This window comes from Pipistrellus hanaki (genome assembly GCF_964339955.1).
Source record: "Pipistrellus hanaki genome assembly, chromosome: 1".
NCBI lineage: Eukaryota > Metazoa > Chordata > Mammalia > Chiroptera > Vespertilionidae > Pipistrellus > Pipistrellus hanaki.
Window position 1 is genome coordinate 71,974,988 of NC_140503.1, and position 23,350 is coordinate 71,998,337.

General features: G+C 42.2%; 1 gene segment (V, D, J or C); it reads left to right on the forward strand.

The window, feature by feature from the left end:
• Nucleotides 1–5,323: 5,323 nt before the first annotated feature.
• Nucleotides 5,324–23,350, forward strand: part of LOC311611457 (T-cell receptor alpha chain constant-like) — a 37,091-nt gene continuing 19,064 nt past the window's right edge. Inside the window, exon 1 of the C gene segment in view lies at nucleotides 5,324–5,693.

The following is a 23,350-nucleotide window of genomic DNA, read 5'->3' on the forward strand; positions in this document are numbered from 1 at the left end:
CAAATGTAATTAAATGAACAAATAATTTTCAATAGTCAATATTCCTACATTGTTTCGTGTGCTTTGCTCTGGACTTTTTATCTGGGATTTATCTCTAATTGGCTCCCTGGAAGGACAGTGAGGTTTTCGTTAAGGTTTTTGTGTCTGTGTGGATAGCAACTATCGGTGGATCTGGGGCTCTGGGACCAAGCTTATTATAAAGCCAGGTAAGTCTCAAAGATGCGACTATAAGGAAGACACAGGTTGAATAATGCATGAAGCATAGCATGCAAATTATGTTTTTAAGAACAATCCAGCCTGCTGGAGACAATGTATTTGACCCAAATGGAGTTTTCACTCCCAGTAAGAGACAATGTAAGGCACCACCTCTCTTGTTTGGTCTAGTTGCTTCCAGAATGAATAATGCTTAGCTAGCCATCTAAGAGAGCAGAGCTGGGTTGCTAAGGAGTACCTAATTCTCTCTGATATGATTGGAATTTTTTCCCCAAGAATAGAACCAGCCTCATTCCATGAAAAGAATGAATTCAGAGAAAGAGAAAAGTCCACAGTGAAAGACCAGGGGAAAGAATAGCGTGCCTGCTGCTCCCCTGCATCCTTGCCTCTGGCTGCATCCCCATGGGGAGCAGATGCCTGCGGAGCTCTTAGTCACTTGTTAGTGAATCACCCAGGGTTCTGCCCTTAGCAAAAACCCCACAAGGACATATTTAAAAGGCATTGGCAGGGCATGTCAGGGGACTATGGGAACTGAAGGGATACCTAGCAGGTCAGCCTTTGCTATGTGTAAAACTGGGCTGTTCTTAGCCTGGAAAGACTGAGCCCAGACTCACCCCATCCTGCCATGCCCTTTCCTGGGGGTTATTGTAAGGCTCTGAAGGGCTGTGTAATTATGGGAGTGGAACAAACAAGCTCATCTTTGGGACTGGCACTCTTCTTTCTGTCCAACCAAGTACGTGAGTAGTGGGATTCTGTGTCCATGGCAAGTGGGAAGTAATAGCCACTCTGAGATAAAGGTTAGTTCCCCACAGTCATCCTTATCTACTATAATACAATAGACTTTCAAAATTTCCCATTCTCCTGGATGATACCCCATAGTCAGAGAAGAGGAAATGGTGTTGATAGTAAGATAAATCCCAGGGAGAAAAACTACTGTGGGGAAATTGTTCTCATCTAAATGCTACAGGTTTTCCATTCTATGAATCCAGTTTCCAGGTCATTTCTCAGTTCTGCTCCTACTTTAGCTGTATAAATACAACCTCTGCTAACTTGTTTGTACAACTGTATGTCAACTGGTCCAAGCACCTTTGTCTATAGGCCATATCTTCTTTTCCTTCCCAAAGAGACTCCAGAGCTATGCTTGGGAAGGTTGCTGAAAAGACTGACCCAAGAGTGGGGAGAGAAAGGAGTGGGAGGAAGGCAACTACTAGACGTAGGGTAAGTCAGCTCAGTATTAAAACTATGACCCCAGCCCTGACCAGTTTGGCTCAGTGGGTAGAGCATTAGCCTGTGGACTGAAGGGTCCAAGGTTTGATTCCAGTCAAGAACATGTACCTTGGTTGCAGGCACATCCTCAGTAGGGAGTGTGCAGGAGGCAGCTGATCGGTGTTTCTAGCTCTCTATAAAATTTTTTCTTCCTCTCTATAAAATTTTAATTAAAAAAAAACTAAGACCCATGTAACTACTTCCCTATATTTCTTGCACTCTTCCCATTCATTTCCCCTATATGGTTTATTCTGGATGCCCCAGGCTGAGAGGAGAGATATAAAATCTGTTTTGAACTCTTTCTTCAGATTGGAAGAATTAAATGCCATAGTCATGTTGGGGATGAGTTAAAGTCTCCTTTCTCCACACTTAAAATTCTATCTCTTATGTTCTCCTTTTAACCAAGACCTGGTACTTCCATCTTCTTCAATGCTGAGTGTGTATTAAAACCCAGCAATGCTCAGCTTTGTGATAAAGAGGCTTTATGTGCTCTTATCATTGCCTTTAAGGTACAATCTTTCTTATAACAGAACTAGAGGCACGATGAATGAAATTCATGCAAGGGGCTCAGCCCTGGTAGCTGTGGCAGCTTGCCTCAGCCCTCACAGCTTCGTTAGGAAGGTCATCCGGAAGGTCGTTTGGCTGTCCAGTTTAATTAGCATATTACTCTTTTATTATTACAGATATGTTCACTTTTTCCACTTATTTCAGAATTGGACTTTGGGTCATGTTTTATAACTCCTACCCTTGTCTGTCTAAAATACCATACATGTCCATGATGGAATTTCTTTGGGGAAAGATAGGACTTTGCATTTTGCTCTTCTCCCCTAGTGAAATCTTTTCTTAGGCTGCCACATAGAATCTATTACACAGTGAGAAAGCTTTGAAATCACTTGACCACTGAGTAGGGGACAGGACCATGGAATTGGGTTTAAGTGGAGCCTGGATGTGAGTTCAGTTGGCTCTGCAGCTGGAAAACCTCCCTGTGGACATAGGAATGCATCATCCCTACAGACCCAGCAAGAGTTGTTAACAAATTATTTGACTCAGCTTTGGCAGATTTAAGCCTAGAAATGCAAAAGGGTTTTAAAAGCTCGTACGATTAGCCTTTTAAAATAAAAATTATTGCTTTATGTAACAAAACCAATTATTTTCTTCATGTTATAAATGGCCATTTTCTAGAGACACAGAAACTTAAAAATCATAGAGAATCCAAATGCCCCCTCACCGTGGTACCTTGTGTTTGGTGAGGTTTGGCTAGGGGTTTCAGTAAAGGCAGGAAATGCTGTGGGAATAATAATGCCAGAATCTTCTTTGGAACTGGAACCCAGCTAGTGGTTAAGCCCAGTAAGTGAACATGTTCTTTTTATATTGACACAACAAATAAATCCTGTGAAGTTAGTGGAGATTTCATTTAGTATGTAGACAACTGTACCTTTTGCAAATGTATGAAACACTTGTGATTGTTGAGAATAGAGTACTAATGATAAACAAAGTAAAATGAGACAATGCCAAATTGCCTTTAATACAGTATCTCCAAAGAGATACAGGGCTGTGAGTTATTTACAGCCACGGTATCTCTTCAACTGTGCTCTGCAATGATTTGTGTGTTTACTGTGATTTTGCCTATTAATCTTGTCTTTTATTCTATTAAAAAATTAGAATTGATCTCATTTGAAGCACCACTAATATGCAGAAAGTATTTTCTTTGTCTTTCATTGCTACATATGTATTTATTCTAAAGACCTAATAGGAAACCTAAACATTGTCTCATTTTGACAAATATCCACATCTAGTCTCATTCATGTCAAATTTTACTAAAAACAACTTTACTGTTCAAATGCAATGGGGTTTTACAAAAACCATACAGTTCAGAGATTAATTGATGATCCCAGATGGCTTTATAAACACCTGAAAAGAAATTCAGAGTAAAATAAAATGGCAGGCATGATAACAAGATGTTTGTTTAATGATCAATGTCTCCATGGGGAGTAGAAACGTTTTAAATGTATCTCAATGGGGAGGAGGAAAATAAAAAATTCAAGATCTTGGCATCCTTACGGATGTATCTGGAGTGTCAGTTCCTCCTTAATGCCATTTTGGGGACAGCAGGAACCATCAAATTGCCAGTCAAAAAAATAGTATTAAGAAACAGGTATTGTGAAGTTGACTGCCTGGGTTATTAAACCCTGCAACAGGTTATAAATGAGACTTTGGAATAACCAATCAGGATAGTTTTAAAGTAGGATAGCCTATTTTTAAACAGTTTAGCTATGGGAAATTTCCAGACAAGGAAACCAGCTACCTGACTCCATAAGTTTTAGATTTAGTAAGCATGACCAACCCATGTTAATTTTTTTAAATGACTGTGATAAAGAGTAGTCATTAGGTAGAGAGGGTTAATTAGACAATGAGAAATAGGCAGTGAGGTTTGGTTCTTAAGGAGTCAAACAAGGACCCATCAGGGCCAGTGGGAATGGCATCAAGTTTTCATCACTTGGTAGTGAGTGGCCATGTTCTTGGACTGTGAAAGGAGAACATTTCCTGAAAGACTGGGATCCCTCTGGGCCACAATGAATTTCACTACCCTCAGGTAGGGCAGAGCTATAATGCATGTAGCAAACCTGTACTTGGCCTAAAGTGAGGTATCTTCAGGATTTGATGATAAGGCCACTCTAGAACATAGCTGAGGGTGATGTGGGGCTCTGCAATGCAGTTCTATATCAGGTGGAAATTCAGATGTGTGTCTGACATGGCCCCTCCCTGCCCCATCTTTTGGGGGACTCTGAAGAGTGGATTTCTAATGTGGCTGTCTGCACAGTCATTTATTTTTGCCTAAAGTTACAGAACTGTGTGTGATAGCACAGAGCAGTTTATGGAACTGTTGTTTTTATAATTCATTTTCAGTGTCAAATGAGGTCATCCAATTTCCTCTGTGCATATTTACAATAAGCAGCATAAAATTCAAGCAAAACAACCAGGAGACACGGAGAAAGATGGCTGAAGCGATAATGAGACCTGTTTGTTATAGTAGAGGAGACTATGTGGGAATTTGTTAAGTCCCATGAAGGTGAAATACCCACCCAGGGATGTGTAGCTTTCCTAAAATGAGTCACTAGGAGTTTTTGTTATGACCCCAATCACGGTGTACAAAATGTTAACAAACTCACCTTTGGAAAAGGGACTCGACTTCATGTTCTCCCCAGTAAGTGCTATTCGTGTGATTTTTTTATATTGACCCCCATGGAGTTAAAAGTGGTTTTGGTTTAGGTGGGAAAAGTTTCTCTGGCATGTGAGTCCTTCCACAGCTTAGCCAAACACCAAAGTCTTCCCCTCTAGAGCTGAGAAAGTTGCTGCCAGGGTCCTGCTGCTTAGAAATGAATTATCTTTTTCTTGTTTATATATTACAAAAAGTAAAAATTGTGACACTTTGTCCAGAGTTTATCTTCAAATCTCCCCCAGGTTTGTCCCCAGTGGAGTTGTTTGGACACATTGCTAAGCCCAGTGTGATTTCTGGCTCCAACCAACGTGGTTTTGGAAATGGCCCAGCTACCTATGACCCCTCTCCTTCCACTCTTCACAAAGACCCACTTTTCTCTGTCCGGCTTCTTCAAAAATTCCTGGCTCTGATACCCATGCCTTCTCATTTCCCTTGTTCCAGGGATGGGCAGGAGATAACTTTCTAAAGAGCTAGTTCAATGTGAGAGGCATCAAAGATGATATGTCAGCCAAGAGCAACATTTCACATTAAGCCTTCTCTGTGCCATTTTCCAAGTCCTTTTCTTCATTTAGGGAAAGTAACCACTTTTTGTTTTTATTTCTAGTACAGCAAAGAGTTCAGTTTGAGGCCAGAGACAGGGATTTCCTTTGGAATATTTTTCATAGGCTAACAATAAGTTGGACATTCGCAGGCAGTTCAGAAATGCATTCTTGAGTCACAACTCCATGTATGGAAGCTCTTATTGGCAAAGCAGGCAGTCAAAACCAGGGGCATGTTAATCATGCCGCATTTTATAGAGAATCGGGAAGAAGGAGGCAAAGATGTGCTAAGGGAAAGCAAAAGCTATGGTTAAATAGGGAGATTTCTGGGTTATTCTACCAGGAGAAAGGATTAAGAGAAAACATCAGTTTTTGTTGTGGAGATGATCACTGTGGGGATTCAGGAGGCAGGCAGCTTGTCTTTGGAAAGGGCACAAGACTTTCTGTGACTACAAGTAAGTGTCCCTGGCCATCCTGGTTTTGATCAGCAATAGCTTTTTCCTTTGACTGATGTTTCAGTGTACCTACAAATGCTTTTAGGGTACCAAGAAAGGTCTGCTAGGACCTGGGAAGTTAGTGTTGAGCAGGAAGATGGTCAGATTACTCTAGCATAATTCAAAAGCCAGCCAGACTCACATGGGCAAGCACATGTATCAGTCTGGCCTCAGCACCTCCAGCTTGCTCTGACCACAAACTCTGGCCCAGTTCCCTCCTCTGATCCCAGGAGACCAAACCTCTAGGATGGAGAATCTGAGACTCCTGAGTCTAGGGAGCACAAGGAGGCGAGAGCCATTTTTAAATATATTGTGGGTTTCTATTTAATGTTATTAATTTTAATTTGTGTAAGCAATGCATTAAAATTTCTCCTTGTAAAAGCAATTCAAATTGCAGATAAATCCAATATGCATTTAGACACAAACACCCTTCCTTGAATATCATTTTCCTCCCCAAAGGTGACCACTGGGACTGGCTGGGTATGTTGTGATGAGTGTCTGTCTGTAATATGTTGGCATGAAAACTCCTGTCTTCAAGGAGGGAAGCTTGAGACATAAAGAATGCAGTCTGCAGTTTGCAGATTTCAGTTAGATATAAAAAACAGTTGCTTTAATGCAAAGGCTGTTGGCAAAAGGAGAGCCACCTTCCCAGGAGCTCTTAAAGATTAGATGGGGATTTGGTCAGAGAGCACCGTGTCTGCAGACAGGAGGACGGAACAGATGACCTCTGAAATCCAGTGGGTCTCTGCAGGACTCCAGTACCTGCTCTTCTCTTTTGCCTCTTGTCTGGCTATTGTTACATCTGAGCTCTTTTGTCAGCACTACTCCTGTGCTGTGAGGGGTTTAATTTTTCTCAGCATCTGTGGGATTTTTGCAAAGAAAAGAGACTCTGTGCACACTCTGGAGTTTGGAATTACTAACTTTCGGGAAGGGCACCAAACTCTTGGTCACACCAAGTAAGTTCTTCTTTCTGGCTAATTATTCTTCCCAAGAAGCCGATCTTCCATCATGCAGAAGCTGTCAAAACACAGGTGGTGTTTTCTTTGCTTGGTCTGTGTTGGGTGGTTCGTGATACCAGTCGGAAAACAAGGTTATTAATGCACATGTTCCCTGGGGCACTGTATTTGGCTTTTAATATCCACATAGTCTCTCCCTGAGAAAATATGCGAGCCTCCAGGAGGAGGAAGTTCTAGGGAAAGTAGGAGGGGAATTGGATGAAAATAGACATAGGGCCTGCAGGAATAACAAACAAGATGTGATTCCAGGAGACCACGAAGGAGCCACTTTGAGTTTCCCAGGAGCTGCCCCTGCCAAGGCCCATTCTTTCAAGGAAAATTATGGCAAAGAACAGCGTGCTGGGAAGTTGCTAATTATTAGTATTCATCTCATGTTCTAACCTAATTACAAAGAGATGTTTGGCCAGAGGCAGTCATTTCAGGTTTTGTTTTCCTGCTTGCTTCCTCCACCTCCACCTGTCTTCCTAAAGGCCCCAGTCAAGGTTTTTGCAATAGCACTGAGCACTGTGTACCAGCAACACAGGCAAATTAACCTTTGGGGATGGGACCACGCTCACTGTGAAACCAAGTAAGTCGTGTTCTTCTCCGGCTGGGCCTTTAGGGACAATCAATCAAATCATTAGTTCAAAAAATACTTTAATCCTATACATCTGCTTAGGCTCTTTATTAATGTTCTTTTCCCAAAGCGGGTTGCTTCTCTCCTCTGCTTTAAAATCCCTCACTTCTCTCTCTGTAATTCCACAATTTAGCAACTCCTGCTGCCAGAGAGTACTTTTTTACATCTAACGTTAACCATCCCCCACCCTCACTGTAATTTAAATCTCTGAAAAGAGCCGGTGGAACTTTGGGCATCTAGTGTAAGAATAAAATTTCTCCTGCAGAACATGAGTCTCAGCTCTGGGTCCTCCACGAGTCCCCTGGGACAGTGTGAAGCCGGGGGTGATGGGTTAGGCAGTATGGCATGAGCTTTGGAGAAAGGAAAACCCAAATTCAAGTCCTGGCTCCACTGCTTTACGAGCGGTGTGACCTTGGGCGAATTAGTTCACCTATCTGAGCCTCAGTTTCCCCATCCATAAATATACCTATCTTGCTGAGTTGTTGTAAAGACCAAATAACATAATAGAGGGACAGTATTTTGCATAGTGTCCAAAACACAGAAACATCTCATTAAACTCTGGCTATTAATAATAATGATAAACATCATCTCCAATGCGCAGTCAGGCTTTTGTTCCACCCTCGGGCTCTCTGTCAAGGCTCTGTCTGCATCAGGAGAAGAGCCGGCATGAGGGTGAGGGGGGAGAATGTCAGCCTGTTCTATGAAGTTCTTCACCTGGGATATGAAAGTGTCTAAGTGGAAATACAAAGAATCCTGGCTGATTTAAATATAAAATCATCCCGGTCTCAGAGGCAGGGAGAGGTCTCTGCAGACAGCTTGCTCCTGAAGCTATGCACAAGCCCCGGAGCAGGCACTTGGCTCACAGCCTGCCCTGCCAGAGCTGGAGAACTGACACCTCGCACCACCCTGTTGCCACACTGACCCCAGTGTTCCTGCCTCCAAAGTCCTCCCAACCCCACCCCTTCCCAAGACATGTGGAAGGACAGGGACAGAGAAAGGATAAATGCTTCTCAGGGAAGAACAACTTATCCCAAAATTGTCCTTCTGCCTCTGTGGGTAGTGAAGCTCTGAGCAATATGGCGCCTGAAAATGGCCCCTAAATGAAGCTCTCGGGCCCAGGTGGGGGGGTCAGTAAGGTCCACAGAGGGAACATTGAGGCTTTGATATTGAAGAAAAGAGACTGAGGGTAAGGTGGGCGTTGCATTTGAGTCCGGGAAGCAGGCATTAAGCACAGGCTGCAGGGCTGTGTTCTCCTATTCCACCAGGGTTCAGACTCCGGTTTAAGGCTAATACTGCAAGAAGAAGGGGGTGAGGTTCCTGGTAAAACTTTCCTAATGGGTTTTTGAACAATGAAAATGAGCTGTCAGGAGCAGTTGCCAGAGCACTTTCTCTAGAGGGTTTTTGAAAGGAGATAGACCCCCTCCTATCAGAGGTGATTGAAGTGCAGCCCTGCCTGCAGGCAGGAGGAGAAATGAAAGAACCTCTTCCCAGCTCCCTGGAGCCTCTCTCTCTGAAAACAAAACTCTGGCTCATTAGTGGGGATGACACTGTGGTTGCTGGGCTGTTTCGGAACCTCTGCTAGGTGTGTCCCAAACTGCCTTTGTTCTCAGGACTGGACAGGACACACAGGCTGGCTTTTTAATCCTGGAGCCAAAAACACAAGATGTGGGTCCCGGGTGGTTGTGGTGTTGAGACGGGCCAGTGAGCCTGTGGGTTTTTGCAAAGCCCAGAGGCACTGTGGGGAATAACTATGCCCAGGGTTTGAGCTTCGGTGGCGGAACCAGATTGTCTGTGCTGCCCTGTGAGTACATTTAGGTGGGAGAGGAAATGAGCCTGGGGATTGGGACTTGGGTCCCTTGTGACCTCAGGAGCCTGGATGGAGCAGGAGGTGGAAAGGGAGAGACCACAGGATCTCAGAACAATACAGAGAGGAAGGGGTTGTTTGTTCAAGGAGGAAAATCACAGGCCTGTGAAAATAAACCCCGAGGAAATACAGGAAGATTTCTCTTCTCAGGAGGGCTCCGTGTGGGTGGAAGCTGAGCTGGCAGGTTTTTGATGCTGAGATAATCACTGTGCAGAAGGACAAGGCTTCTCCTTTATCTATGGGAAGGGGACGAGGCTGCTTGTCAAGCCAAGTAAGTGGCATCTAATTTGAAATTGTGCACTGAATGTGATTATCTTCGAAAAGCAGACCTGCTCTCTATTCCACAGGGGCCTCCTTGGTCAGAAGGACATTAAAAGGCTGAGCAGACCAAGGCCCAAGGCCTGGTCTCCTCCCTCATCCTTGAAGGAGCTCTGAGAGGTGTGGAGGGAAAACAACCCACCAGGATCCCACCCATTCCCCAGCCTTTGGGTCCATCCACTCTCTCAGACTTCCAATAAGAAAAACCATCTGAAGGCACATCTGTCCCAGAAGGCCTTCCGTGGTTATCCCCATTTCAGAGACTTACACACAGAGGCAAGTAGAGGCCAGTGATTGGCTTTGTCCCAACAAAAAGCAGAACTCGGGGATCCTAGGACAGTTTTCCAGGAGACTCCTGAATTCAAAGCATCAGATTATTTAAATGAGAAGGTGGCAGTGGTAATCAACTGTCATATGAGCCCCAGAGGTGCTGAGGACCAGGTGTGGCATTAGGTAAATTCCTGGTGTTTTTCACTGCAAAGGGGAGCGGGTCTGGCGCAGCTTCCTTAACCCCAGCGGTGCCTGCCACTCTCTGGCCCTGATGCCTGGGAAGTAATGCAGCGCTAGGCACCCATCATCCTTGGCGCTTTGAAAGAAGAAAAATTAGAAGAGAAGGGAGGGAAAAGCTTATATCTCATATCATGCAGTTCCCTCCTTGCGTGGCGAGATTGTTTCCCCATGAGCAGTTTGTCTTCATTTAGCAGCTGTCTTGTCTGGGGAGCCGTTTTGTAGAGGTGTTTGTCACAGTGTGACAGCTGGCGACTGGGGGAAATTGCATTTTGGAGTGGGGACCCTGGTTGTGGTCACCCCAGGTAAGCCTGATTCCCTGGAGCCTCCCCGCCCTCCATGTCAACCCCGGTTGCCAAGGATTCCTAGCCAAGACCATCAGAAACACATTTGAAAGGAAGCCATTTCCCTGAACAGCAATAGCCAGAGCCATTAAGCAAAAATGAGAAATCAGTTTGGTGCTAAGTAGAAACATTTTGGATAAATGGGAATCCTCATTATTCTTTGCCAGTCCCCTGTGTGCGTACCTTACGCCCCTTATAAGGAAAGGAAAGGTTACAGTGATAAGGAGAGCCGTGGCTGGTGCTGCGGTGTGGGAGGGATCTGCCGTGGAGTTTGGGTGGAGGATTAGAAATGTGTTCAGGGAGATTGGATGTGTTCTTGACAGGATGTGTAACACAGTGTGAATTATAACCAGGGAGGAAAGCTTATCTTCGGACAGGGAACTGAGTTATCTGTGAAGCCCAGTAAGTATAAAAGTATATCCCTGGATTAAGCAGTGTCTGTGGATTAAGGACTGATTTGGGCCAAATTATTCACTATAGAAAGAAAGTTTAGAAAGGGTGAATGAGCATCAGAAAAAAAAGGGGGACAAAAGTCTCCCTGGCTAGGAGCTGACATCTTGGTGCCCAATGGGCCATGTAGGGGAATCTCTGGGAATTGCTCCCAGAATATACGTATGTTGGTGGAACTAAAAACATGTGACTGATTCCCTGGGGTACTGGTGAGAATTTGTAGCCCTGGATTTGTACAGTAATCAGTGGACAAGACTTCTAATTCCTTAACAAGCCTCTGAGGCACTATTCTCTTTGGCTAAGATTACGTCAGTTTATAGCAGGAACCTTGCAACGATTATTGACCAAAATAACTGTGATTAGCCTCTCCCAAAGCCTGGAAAGTCACTTTTGTAAAAAAGTTTATTTATAAGTACTGTGGGACATTTTCTATTTCTAAGATTTTTAGGCCAAAAATTTGTACAGCATAGCCTCATGGAGCAGAGAGGATTCTGTAAGTCATCCCTTCTGACTGTCTCCATTTATGAGGAAACTGAGACTATGAGAAGAGACTGATCATGGCCCCACAGCCAGCACATGGCTGAATAGGACTAGAGCTTAACTCTCCATTTGCTGAAGCTGTCTCTATCAATTTCCCTGGCCTGCAGTTTGAGGGGTCTGCAGGATTCCTCTGGGAGTTATTTTTGTGCATCTATCCTATGCCAGGCTCAGTGCCCAGTCCAGGGAACAAACTCAGTGAGCTACAGCCCTCAGGGAACTTACGTTCTGGAAGTGGGTCCCAGTTGGTCCCTTGGATATGATGTTCCATATCTTGATCCCTCTTGAGCATGACCCTTTTATGCATCCTCCCTACCTTAGGAAATAGAAAAATTGATTTTTGTTGCAGTTTTAAAGTTTTTTTTAGCAACTAAACCAGCACAGAAACCACTTTAGTCATAAGAAAAGAAATGACCCGGATGTGAAGTGTAAATTAGAAATTCCCCTGGTAATTTGATCATTATAAAATTATTTTAGCAATATCAAACTAATGGTCAAAACAGCTAGATAATGCCAGCTCTATACATCATTTAGACCCTGTTGACTAAGTCGCAGGAGGACTCGAGGATGTGTGCAGCTTCCTGGTGGTGTAATCCGCTGATGTCCAGAGAGGAAGAGAAATGTTCTCAGTCCTGGGCTTTGTGAGCCTTCTTGGATGAGAACATATGAACACTGGTTCGACTTCTAAAATAGAAGAGCACTCACTCTAACACATATATTGAGAGCATACATTTGGTGCTTAGAACTCTGTAGCAGAAACAAAGATTCCCTGAAAGAAAGTGGGAATAAAAAAAAACAAAGAAGGGTTTCCTGAGGATCTGTAGGCAGGCAATTTGGTTATTCCAGATCAACCCTAGGCTGACAATGATACAGGCTTATTTGACAGAAGTCACTGCCAACTCTTTCCTCTGTCCTCTGCCAATGGCCTATTTGGTCTGGTTTTTGTAGTTGGGCATATCACAGTGCTTCTTCTGTCTGGTTCAGGCGGGCAGCTCACCTTTGGATCTGGGACCCAACTGACTGTTGTACCTGGTAGGTCACCACAATCAGATACTCTTTACACTGATTTATTCATCTACAAATATATACCAGCATATATGTTACTTAATGGGTCTTGGGGTTGAGGGTGAGAGAGAGAGAGAGACATAAGCAATGCATACCTAAAAGGGTAATGTAGGAAGAGAATTCTTTATAAAAAAAAAAAAAAAAAAAGCAAAAGAGAAGCCTCCTGCTAAGTTTGGAATGGTATTGATGAAAAGGGGCAGGGAGAAGCAATCTTAACCTAGAAGAATTGCTGAGAAACAGGAACAGATTCCACAAAGGGAGCCTCTGTTTCTCACATTTTCACTGAAACCAGACAAAATGCTACACGATGGTTTTACCAGTAACTATGTTAAACCAAGTCTGGTTATCCAGCTACATTTATTTCTAGCCTGTTCTAGCTTATTTTGTACTTAAGTCACTAAACTCAAAGGTGCCCATTTAAGATATTGAAGTGATATTCTGTTTCTCTTGCTCTCTGGTGCCCTCCCTGTAGCACACTGCTTATTATTTCTGCAAGTCAGAACAAGTAAGCCCCTCGCGCTCCAAAACTGCAGAAGCGTTATAATTACTTGGCTTTGACTAAAGTCACCTCTATTTTATTTCTCATAACTGTGTTCATTTGTTGAGATTTGTTTAAACCCAAACCGTGTGGGTGTCTGAAATTGTTGGCACTGAGATTTCCTTTCTCTTGAAATTGTCAGCAAAATATTTTGCTCATAAATAAGGTTTCATCTAGACTTGCAAATGACAGTCAACACTGCAATCTCTTTTTCCCCCCTCTTGCTAAAGGGATTATACAGGCAGAAAGCAGGGGGGGGGGGGGGGGAGCCAAAATGTACAATTTTATTGTGGAGGCTAGAGGAGGGAGTCGATATGGATGTTCAAGTACATTTGGTTTTATAATGTACTTTGACAGGTAGGATATTGTGATCTCCTTAGATCGTGCATACAGAATACAGCTAGCCGATTGACACAGCTCAGGGGTCATTAGGAGAAGCTCAAATCAGGTTTTTGAGCACAGCACAGATCCAGATACAGACTCGGGGAGAGAAGCCGCCAGATAGCCCTGGAGCTAAAGGCCAAGTAAGGACTTTTCTCACAATCCAGTCCATCCCAGGAGAATTTTCATTTATAATTAGAAAAATGTAAGGAACATTTACTTACAGTGTCCTTGTCTCAAATATTGTGTGTATGAAACACAGAAGACACAAGAATGAACCCAAGCAGAAAGCTAAAGAAAAGAAATCGATAAAACCACTGAAGAAAATCAGTTGCCCTTTTCATGCCTGTCTCTAATAATGAATGTGCCTTCTTGGCTCATTCCTCACTTTGGTTCTTGAATTTTCTAAGGAAATAGCAAAAAAGCTGGTTGGGTGGAGTTAGTCTTGACCCAAATAGGTTGGTTATCACTGGATAAGACACCTCCCTTTTAGGAAGTCCGAGGAGACTTTTTGTAATGACAGCAAACATAGTGTACAACAGCAACAGATTTTACTTCGGAGCTGGGACCAAACTCAGTGTAAAGCCAAGTAAGTTTTAATTGTCTACAAGAGGAAATCACCAAAATTATTATCCTAAATTCCTCCCATCAGTTTGTATTTGTTTTGAGCTATTTTGTGTTTGTGGTCCCTTCTCATAACATTTTATCATTCCTTGTACATATTTCTCTTAAACAGATGTAACACTTAGTAAACAAATCCTATGATTCAGTAAACATTCTGAAACTGCCAACCATCCTCCTGTTACAACATGTTACCCGATGTAAAGGAAATTTCCAGATTTTAATTGTTGCTACTTTTACTAGTTGACAAAAGAGCATTTGGATATAATGTAAAGTATCTATGAATGTTTAGGACTTCAGAGAGGAGATGTGTATGATAAATGGAAAATTAGACATATTTTTAAAAGATGAAAAGAATTAGATACTCTTGATACTCTAATAACTAACATTTATTGAACACTTGGCTATGTGCAAAGTACTTTGTAAATGCCTGTCATACTTTAACTCATTTAACCTTTTTCACAATCCTCTAAGATCATTCTCGTCGCCCCCACTTTAACAGATGAAGAAACCGTGGAAAAGTGAAAAAGCGAAAGGTTAAAATAGTTAGCTAAGGGCTCACGGCACAGAGGGTAGAGTCGGGCTTGGTCAGCCTGCCTGTGCCCTCACCCACTCAACCACAGTGCTGACAAGGTTTGTGTAGGAAGACCTAGCACTGTGGGTCTAACTACCAGTTCACCTTTGGAGCAGGAACCACAGTAACTGTGAGTGCAAGTAAGTAAAAAAGGATAAAGTCAGAATCCTGTTAAAACAAAATGGTGCGAACAGTTATGAGCAATTTCACCTGGGAAACACAATGGTCAGTACCTAAATTCCAAAAAGCTTTCCCAGTTTGCATTAGGATCATGATCTTCCCACCTCATGCCTCTTCCTCACCTCTTTTACCTCAGGATGTCTCTCTTCCTCGGGAATGCCTTCACGGTGATCAACTTGTTGGGGGGGTGCAGACAAAAACCAAGTAAAGTATCTAAAATTATCTCAGATCCCTAAAAGTAGTGAGAGAGGATATCCCGGGGCTGGGTTAAGATGGGCTGTAACTCTTTTCAAATATTTGAAGCCTTGCTGTGTAGACAAAGGGGTTAGTACAGAAAGCAAATCAAAACCATGGGTGGGAGCAGATGTGTCTCAGGTGCCTGTGGAATCTTTTTGAACAAGTAGAACCAACCTGCAGTGGGAAGGCTGCTGGTGAAGAGCAGGAGTCTCCTTCCTTGGAGACCTTCAGGCTGGGTTCCCAAGGCTAATATCGGGTATTAGAGAAGGGATTTCTATGCCCTCTTAGACATTGAGCTGAATCCTCTCTAGGCTCCCTTTCAACTCCACGTGCAAAGATTCCATGACTCAAGACTAGAGGATAAAAAAAAAAGGTGAGCTCAGACCTGTTTCTTCTGTTTTTATTATTTTGACATCCCAAGAAATAGATCATCAAATTATTCATGAGCTGAAGCCTATTTGTGATTTTTATGTCTAGGTGATGGGGTATGATTTCTCGGTGCAATAAATGGAAAAATAAAATGGGCTATCGTGAAGAGAGAAAAAAAAAAAGTCGAGAAAGGGGGAATGCCTGTAGGGAGGATCCGAGGCTGAATGAGGAAAATGAGGTGCTTTTGTGGAGGACAGATTTGGTCTGTCAAAGTTTTCACAAATTCAGCTTAGGGAAGAGAGCCAAAGGTAATGTCAATCCAAGTAAGTGAGCAGCCTTTTATACTGAGAAATAGGGCCAGGAAAGCAAAGTTCTGTCCAATTTAAACACTTTCAAAAGGACTGGTAATTGCTTTCTGATAGGAGGGGCCTCTGAAGGTAGGGAGACTATTGTTACCGCAGACCAATTGTCCCCTGAGAGATAGCCTCTGAGGACTGATGTCCAGCTTAGACTGCCAGCTGCACAAGAAAAAGAGTTAAAGCCACTTAAAGAGGATGGAGGAGAATTTTCAACCTTATCCTTCGGGGCAGGGAGGAGGTTGACAGAGGACAGTAGGACCAGGTTTACGTAAAGGGGGCCAACACTGTGTCGGAGGAGGTTCAGCCCTGGGGAAGCTGTCCTTTGGAAAAGGAACTCAACTAACTGTATGGCCTGGTGAGTGGGCTGTTTTTACTCCAGGGAAATATTATTGTAAAGAACTTGAGAGGGAGATGAATACTCCATAGCCTCAAAATTAAGGGAATATGTCTACTGCCCCTTCTAAAGGACCCTTTTTCCTAAAACTGGGGTGGGAAGTACAAGGAAGGTCAAGACAGCCAAGGGTCCCTTTTAAGATGATCTGAGAGGAGACTGTGTTCATCTCACCATAAGCAAAGGGCAGTCCCAGAGTGTGCGAGGCAACCTGAAAAACCCACTCTTGTCTATACTCAACACTAGGAGCAGGATATGGCCCTCCGCCCAGAATGCCAAATTGGAGGACAAATTTACAAGGTTTCTTCCTTGAGTCCAATTTAAACACTTTCCAAAGGACTGGTAATTGCTTTCTGATAGGAGGGACTCTGAAGAAAGGAAGACTGTTGTTACCACAGACCAATTGTCCCCTGAGAGATAGCAAAGTTCCATCTAATTTAAACACTTTCCAAAGGACTGGTGATTTTTGGCCATCACCCTGTTAGAAACTCCATTGGCTATTACAGTCCTTTCTTATCAAGAATGATCTTTGCATCGTACTCTGTAAACTTTTCCCAAGAAACCTCCTCACCCCCTTCCTTAGTACTAGTCCTGTCAATGAATTGGCTCTAGAATAGCTGGAGGGGATCTGGGTCTGAACTTGGACCAAGGAAGGTAAAGCTGATCTGAAGTGCACAGCAGCTGGGAGGGCCTGGGCGAACCCAGGACTGAAGTGTCCTTCCTTTGTTTGGGGCCTTCCCTGGGCACTCATGTGAATGTAGAGACCCTAGCAGTGTGCATGTTTGTGTATGCACATGGTCATTAGCATTTCCTCTCATTAGATAGATGAGCAGCCTGACTCTGAGGATCCCTGAGCTTATAGAACTTCCTGTTCTCGAGTTCTTTTGTGGGTTAAAAATGGTCAAGTGGACCGCTGAATAAAGGTCTTATCCTCACTTACAGATCCAGGTCCAAACAGCCAAAGCAGATAAATCAGTAAAAATATGATTAAATTAAACATATGTCCACTTACATTTCAGCTCTAGAAGGTGGGTACAATGTTAGGAGACTGCATTACCCTAAATACTGCCCCTGCACTTTACCAAGGCCATAGGACAGACATGTCCTTTGTCAGGTATCTACCAGGTGTGATCTCGTTGTCCCGGGTTTTTGCTGGGCCTCGAATCACTGTGATTAACACCGCAGGGAACAGGCTGACTTTTGGAGGAGGAACCAGGGTGTTAGTGAAGCCAAGTGAGTACCGGGGCCTGAGCTATAGTTCTGTTCCCAACATTGAAGCAGGAGCCTGGCCATAAGTTTTAAACTAAGTGTGCTGAGTTGGCCCATGTTAATCTGTCTCAAACTTGCCTTTAAAATGTTTAGTGTTGCTTTTATGTATAAGCGCATATGTATGTACAGATTCCGTGTGGGTAAAGGATTGCTCTCTTAATATTTCCCAAGGTCTGTTGTCTTAAGAGGAGGAAAATAATTAAGAAACTTTTCTTATTTCTTCTTATCTCTTCTCCTATTGTCCCATGAGGCAGAAGGAGGTGGAAAGAGGTGACTCTCTCTATTCAGAGTGGTTAAGTGATTTGAACATGATCACAATAGCAGGGCAAAGACCTGTGTTTTCTAAGATTCAACATATTGCTGTCCTTACCATTTTGCAGCCCCTATAACTATCATTCTAATTTATCTCCTCTGGCCTTTATTTTTCCCAATTAAGGCAACTGAAATGTGGATAACTCTTACCTCCTGACTCACAACAAGCATGTAGGCATTAAAAAAAAAAAAAAAAAAAAAAAAAAAAAAAAACATTGCTCTGAAAAAGAGGAGCTAGAGGTTTGTCTAGATTTGTTGTGTTTTGGGTGGCAGAGGGAGAAGTTATTATTTTTGCTTTGGTGATATTGCTTTTTTTATTGGTGAAGGGAATAAAGAGGAGGAGGATACTTGAAAGATATATGTACAAATTAAATCATTAAGCTAGGAGCCAAAGGACACTGTGGATCTGACCCAACCATGTGCCAACCACAAGGCAATGAGAAGACCACTCAAGCTCTCGAAGCTTCAGTTTGGAGTTTATGATCCTAGCTCTGCCTCGCTCAAAGATTTTGTGAGACTCAAATAAGATAATATGTGTGAAATCTCTGAAAAGTATGGTCTGTCCGATGATTCATAATTTTTGAAAAGTTAGATTTTATGAAAAATGTTATTGGAGAGTTAGCTTAATGAACTTCAGTGTGGCAGAGAAAGGGCTAAATCTGGAAATAAGGTTAACCTTTCTCATTATAAAAAAAAATAGTACATGAGAATTGGTGATCAAGACTGTCCTTGGAGATTATAAAAACCTGAGATTGCTTAGGAGGAAAATTTGTGAGATTGGGAGTTTATAGTGAATGGTTTCTGAGGTTTCCTTCCATCCCAAAGAGTGTGTGAGTTTATGACTTTTCTTGAGTTTACCTAAATATGTGCTTAGTGTTGAACTGGGTTTCAACCAAGTGAAAGAACACTGAGAGAATTCCTGTACTTGAAAATGAAGTGCCCTTTGTTTTTTGTGGTGAAATAGATCACTGTGTGGGGTTTTCAAACACCCAGAAGCTAGTTTTTGGAAGGGGGACCAGGTTAAAAGTGGATCCTAGTAAGTATTACCATGAATTCTGAATTCAAATAATTATTGAGACATATAACAAGTATTTTTGAAAATCTAAGTGGACTGCTAAGTATCCTCAATTTATTCAGACTTAATTGGGAGTAGAGAGTTCTTCATGCCCTCCCCATCCTAACTATAAGGTTATGGTTTGCATTGTTTTTAAGAGAATGCCAACCAGAAGAGAAGGTGTTGTCATCTCAGAGTGGGTTTTTTCTGATAAGCTGACCACTGAGATGAGGAGACGGTGTCCATTCTGCTTCCCTATTAAGTGGGCAAACAATGCCTCAGTGGGCAGTGCCACAGTTTCCGATTACCCAAATAACATCCCACAGTCACTTTGGAAGAACTTCTGTCTGACTTCATCTTTTCTAACCAGGGTTTTACATGGTAGACTTAGCCCTAGTACTTCAACAGAGAGAAGGGCCCATGTTTATAGTTGATGCTGTGGATTTGGAGCCAGACTTTGATCTTCTAGGACCTCAGTTTACTTATCTGTAAGTGGAGGTCATGCCTGGCCCTCATTTCATATCTCATCTCCTCAGAGAGGCCTTTCCTGCTCAACCAATCTAACAAGCCACCAAATTCAGCTGCTCTCTGGTGGCCCAGGCTGATTTTATTCATGCAGTTTCATTGCCTGACATCATATTATCTAATTATTTGTTCAGGTGTGCCCTAAACTGCAAGCACCATGAGGACAGGGATGGCGTCTGAGTGGCTCTCCACTCTATGCCCCGCGCCTAGCACAGTGCCTTACTAGTACTACATGCAGAGGTGTTCAGTGCATGGTTGAGTGAGTGAAGGACCTACCACCATCTGCCCTCCTTCTCGAGAATTAAAAGAGCTTTTTTATTGCAAACCCAAACATGGAAAGCTCACTGAGTTCCTTGCCAGAGCAAGGACATAATATATTTCCATTGTTTATAGTTAAATACAAGGTGGAGTGAGTGAGTGAGTGAGTGAGTGAGTGAGTGAGTGAGTGAGTAGATGCATGAGGTATCTGCAGGGCCTTGTTTCACTGTGCCTACCAGACAGGATCTGCATTGGTCTTTGGAAAGGGAACTACCGTATCAGTGAGTTCTAGTAAGTACCTGGTTATTAGTGATCATAATGCTTGTACTTATCCTGCTGGCTTATCGTACACAGGCTGACTAAATGTCTCCTTATCCGTTAACTCAATGGGGTATTGCAGTTTAGTAATGAGAACCATTAACACAAAATGGGGGGGAAATGGATTCTGTCCCCCAACCTTAATACTCTAACTATACCCCATCTTTCACTCTATGCTCACAAATAATTTTTAAATACATTAAAGTGATAAAGGAAGAAAAGGTTACCTAGGGATAGGAGCAATCTGTTAAACATGAGATTGTGTATAGTTGGTTCCTAAGTAAAAATGGGGATTGAAGCTGGTCTCCTTTGGCTGGAAAACAGGATTACTGGGTAAAATAAGTGTCAGGGTTGTCCAAAGAATATCACTCAGACACTTCTCAGGCTTTCCCCTCCATCAGCCACTATGGTGCCCGAAAAAGAGTCTTTTACAGCCTTAATTTCAGGGCTTAGTCTTTATTCCAGTAATAAAAAGGGGGGAATCCCAGCCAATGCTCTCATGGGGGAGGAGAGATGCATGCTAATCACATTATTCTATTATCAAGGTAGCTCAGGCATTGTTGTCAGGTAGCACGTCTATGATTTATAACACATTTATCCCTGGGAGTGGGATGAGATTATCAGTAAAGCCCAGTAAGCAGGTGATATGTCACTAAAGCAGGAGACTTAATGTGGCTACTGGGACCCATTGAACTTACTGCAGTATTTGTAGGGCCTGAGTGTCAAGAAATTAATGGTTTATGCAGACCTATGTGCATTCTGATGTAGGAAGAAATGTTAAAGTAATGGCACAGAGGATAGAAAAATCTAGCTGTGGAGAAAAATAATCATAGACATGAACCAAAAATAATAGACTGTAACAGCCAAGTCAGAGAGTTGATCCTAAAGGAAAAAACAGAAAGTTTGCCTGAACCTTTCCAGTTCTTCTAAACCTGGCTTGACTAGTGCCTCTGGGTCACAATTTCTTCATCTGTAAAATTAAAATATATAATATCACATCATAAGTTATTTTAAAGATAAAATAAGCTAATGTATATGAAAACATTTTATAAATTATTAAATGCTGTACACATAAAAACTATAGGCTAGGTCAGCTAGTGTGATTCAACATGAAAGAAATGCATATGCAGGTTCTTAGCTACTTTTCATATGGATCTATAGTCATGAGCATTGGTGAAAAACACTCTCTCTTTCACTGGAGTGACTTAAATGCTACCCAAGTGAAAGTGGCAGGATATAGGAAGCCATTCTGCAAAGGCCTGCATCATAGTGTGAATTTTGGGGGTAACCAAAAGGTTACCTTCGGAACTGGGACAAAGCTCCAAGTCATCCCAAGTAAGTCTAAATTCCTAAGCATTTCTCCTTCCCCATGTTGTCTCCTTTCTGATTGTAATGTTTAGAGCAGATAATGGAACATTATAGGCCTTTCCTGGTCATTTTCAGAAGACTAAAGAGATTGTAGAAGGATTCCTAGACTATTCTGTAATGTTCTAATATGAGAAATGAGAAACAGTAGATTTGCAAAGGATAAGAACTAAAGAAAAGAGAGTGGTGTTTTCGTTTTGTTTGTTTGTTTGTTCACCACACCTGAAGCAGACAGGATGACCTGGCTTTGGGGCAGAACATGACTTGAGTGAGTAAAAAGGCTCCCACTGAGTCTGCAGAACAAGTTAACTTGGGGGAGCAAGAAGCTGTCACTCAATCATCTGGATCCTATTCCATGACATTTCAGGTTGATGGAAGTCCAAATTAGGAGAGGCATTGTGGCAAGAATTTAAAACTTGATGACTCTAATAGAGACACAAGGACTAGATACATCTGTTGGGTAAATAGAGCTGAAAATCATGAGTTTAATGGTGATAAACGCAGAAATGTCGGTAGATAAAGACTTCATTTTAAGTGTTACGTACACAATAAATGCCCAAATTTGAGTCAAATGGCCTGTTATGTGGAATGTAAAAAGAAAGTTACTTTGTAGGTGAAAGGACCATATTTCCTAGTCTCAAGTATGAGAAGGATGTGTGGGGCTTGTGAGTTTTTGGCTGACTAAGAAACACTGTGGGAACAATGCTGGCTATCAGTGGACCTTCGGGAGTGGGACTAGACTGCTGGTCAGGCCTGGTAAGTGGGAATAATGGAAAGATTGAGGGTAAAGTGACTTCATGGTCTCAAGAAATGATGTGTAATAGTGGGTGAGCTGGAATTTTGGTGGATCACTATTACTAGAATTCTGGTGTCTGGTTCTAGCAAAATAATTAATAATATTACATATATATACATATATATACATATATATACATATATACAGTAGGTCCTCGGGTTATGTCAGAGATCCGTTCCTATGGTGCAACGTAAGGCAATTTTTGTCGTAAGTCAGAACTCACTTACATAAGCACCTACATCACTCACATGGAGCACATACACAGTAGTAATGAAGTGAAACAGTTAAAAAAATTAAAAGAAAGATAACAATTCCTGACCTTTACTTGTAGTAAATAAATAATAAAAAACATAAAGCACATATGTAAATACATCAAAATGACAGAACTTTTTTTTAATAAATAAATGGGAGATGGCAATATAACCACAAAAGGACATACATCCAGTCGAATGTAACCCGAGAACTGCCTGCAGAGTATATATCTAATACAGGTGCAATATCACTTTTATAGGAATACAAAAGAGGATTCCTCCTCATAGCTCCTCCTAAGATTTGTCTATCTTATGCCTTTTATCTGTCTCATGCATCTAGGCTATTTGTGTCTTTGGTAGCAATACTAGTTCATTTGTAAAATAAGAATAATAATATCTCAGCTTGTGACACAGTTGTTGTAGTTGTGGTCCAAAAGATTGTTAACCAGTTTGATACATGATAGGCTATCCATAAATTGATGGGGTTTTCTTCCCTCTTCCCCAAGTGAAAGCCTAACATGGCAGGCTGTTTTTGTATGAGGGGTTGCTATAGTGTGAATTCAGGATACAGCACACTCACCTTTGGAAAGGGCACTGTGCTTCTCGTCTCTCCAGGTAAATGTTGACCCCATCCCACCCTAGTTTTCCTCTTACGTAAGTTAAGGCATCTACATGTCTTTACTGTGTTTTACCCTTATGGATGCATCATCTTTATTTCCTCAGTTGACCTATGAATTTAAGATTGAGCCTTCATGGAGGGCATTTTAAAATAAAAATAGCTAACAGAAAAGATGGAAATAACAGTAAAACTAATTTACTGGATCAGAATGGAGTAGAGACTAACAGCCTAGATGATTAGGACAAACCTGGTTTCTCCAGAAATAGCCTGGTTTCCTGTGTAAAGCCTGGTCTATAGTCTCTCTCCAGGCATCCTTCCCATTCTTTTGTCCTCTATCCCAAATTCAGCTGTGGTATTTTGGACAGTCTGTGATATATATATATAGCCATGGAAATCTTTCATTACTGGGAAGATCTGCCTATTAAAATGAAAATTCCTTGAGAACAGAGTCTCTTCATATATCCCATCAAGTATCAAATATGGT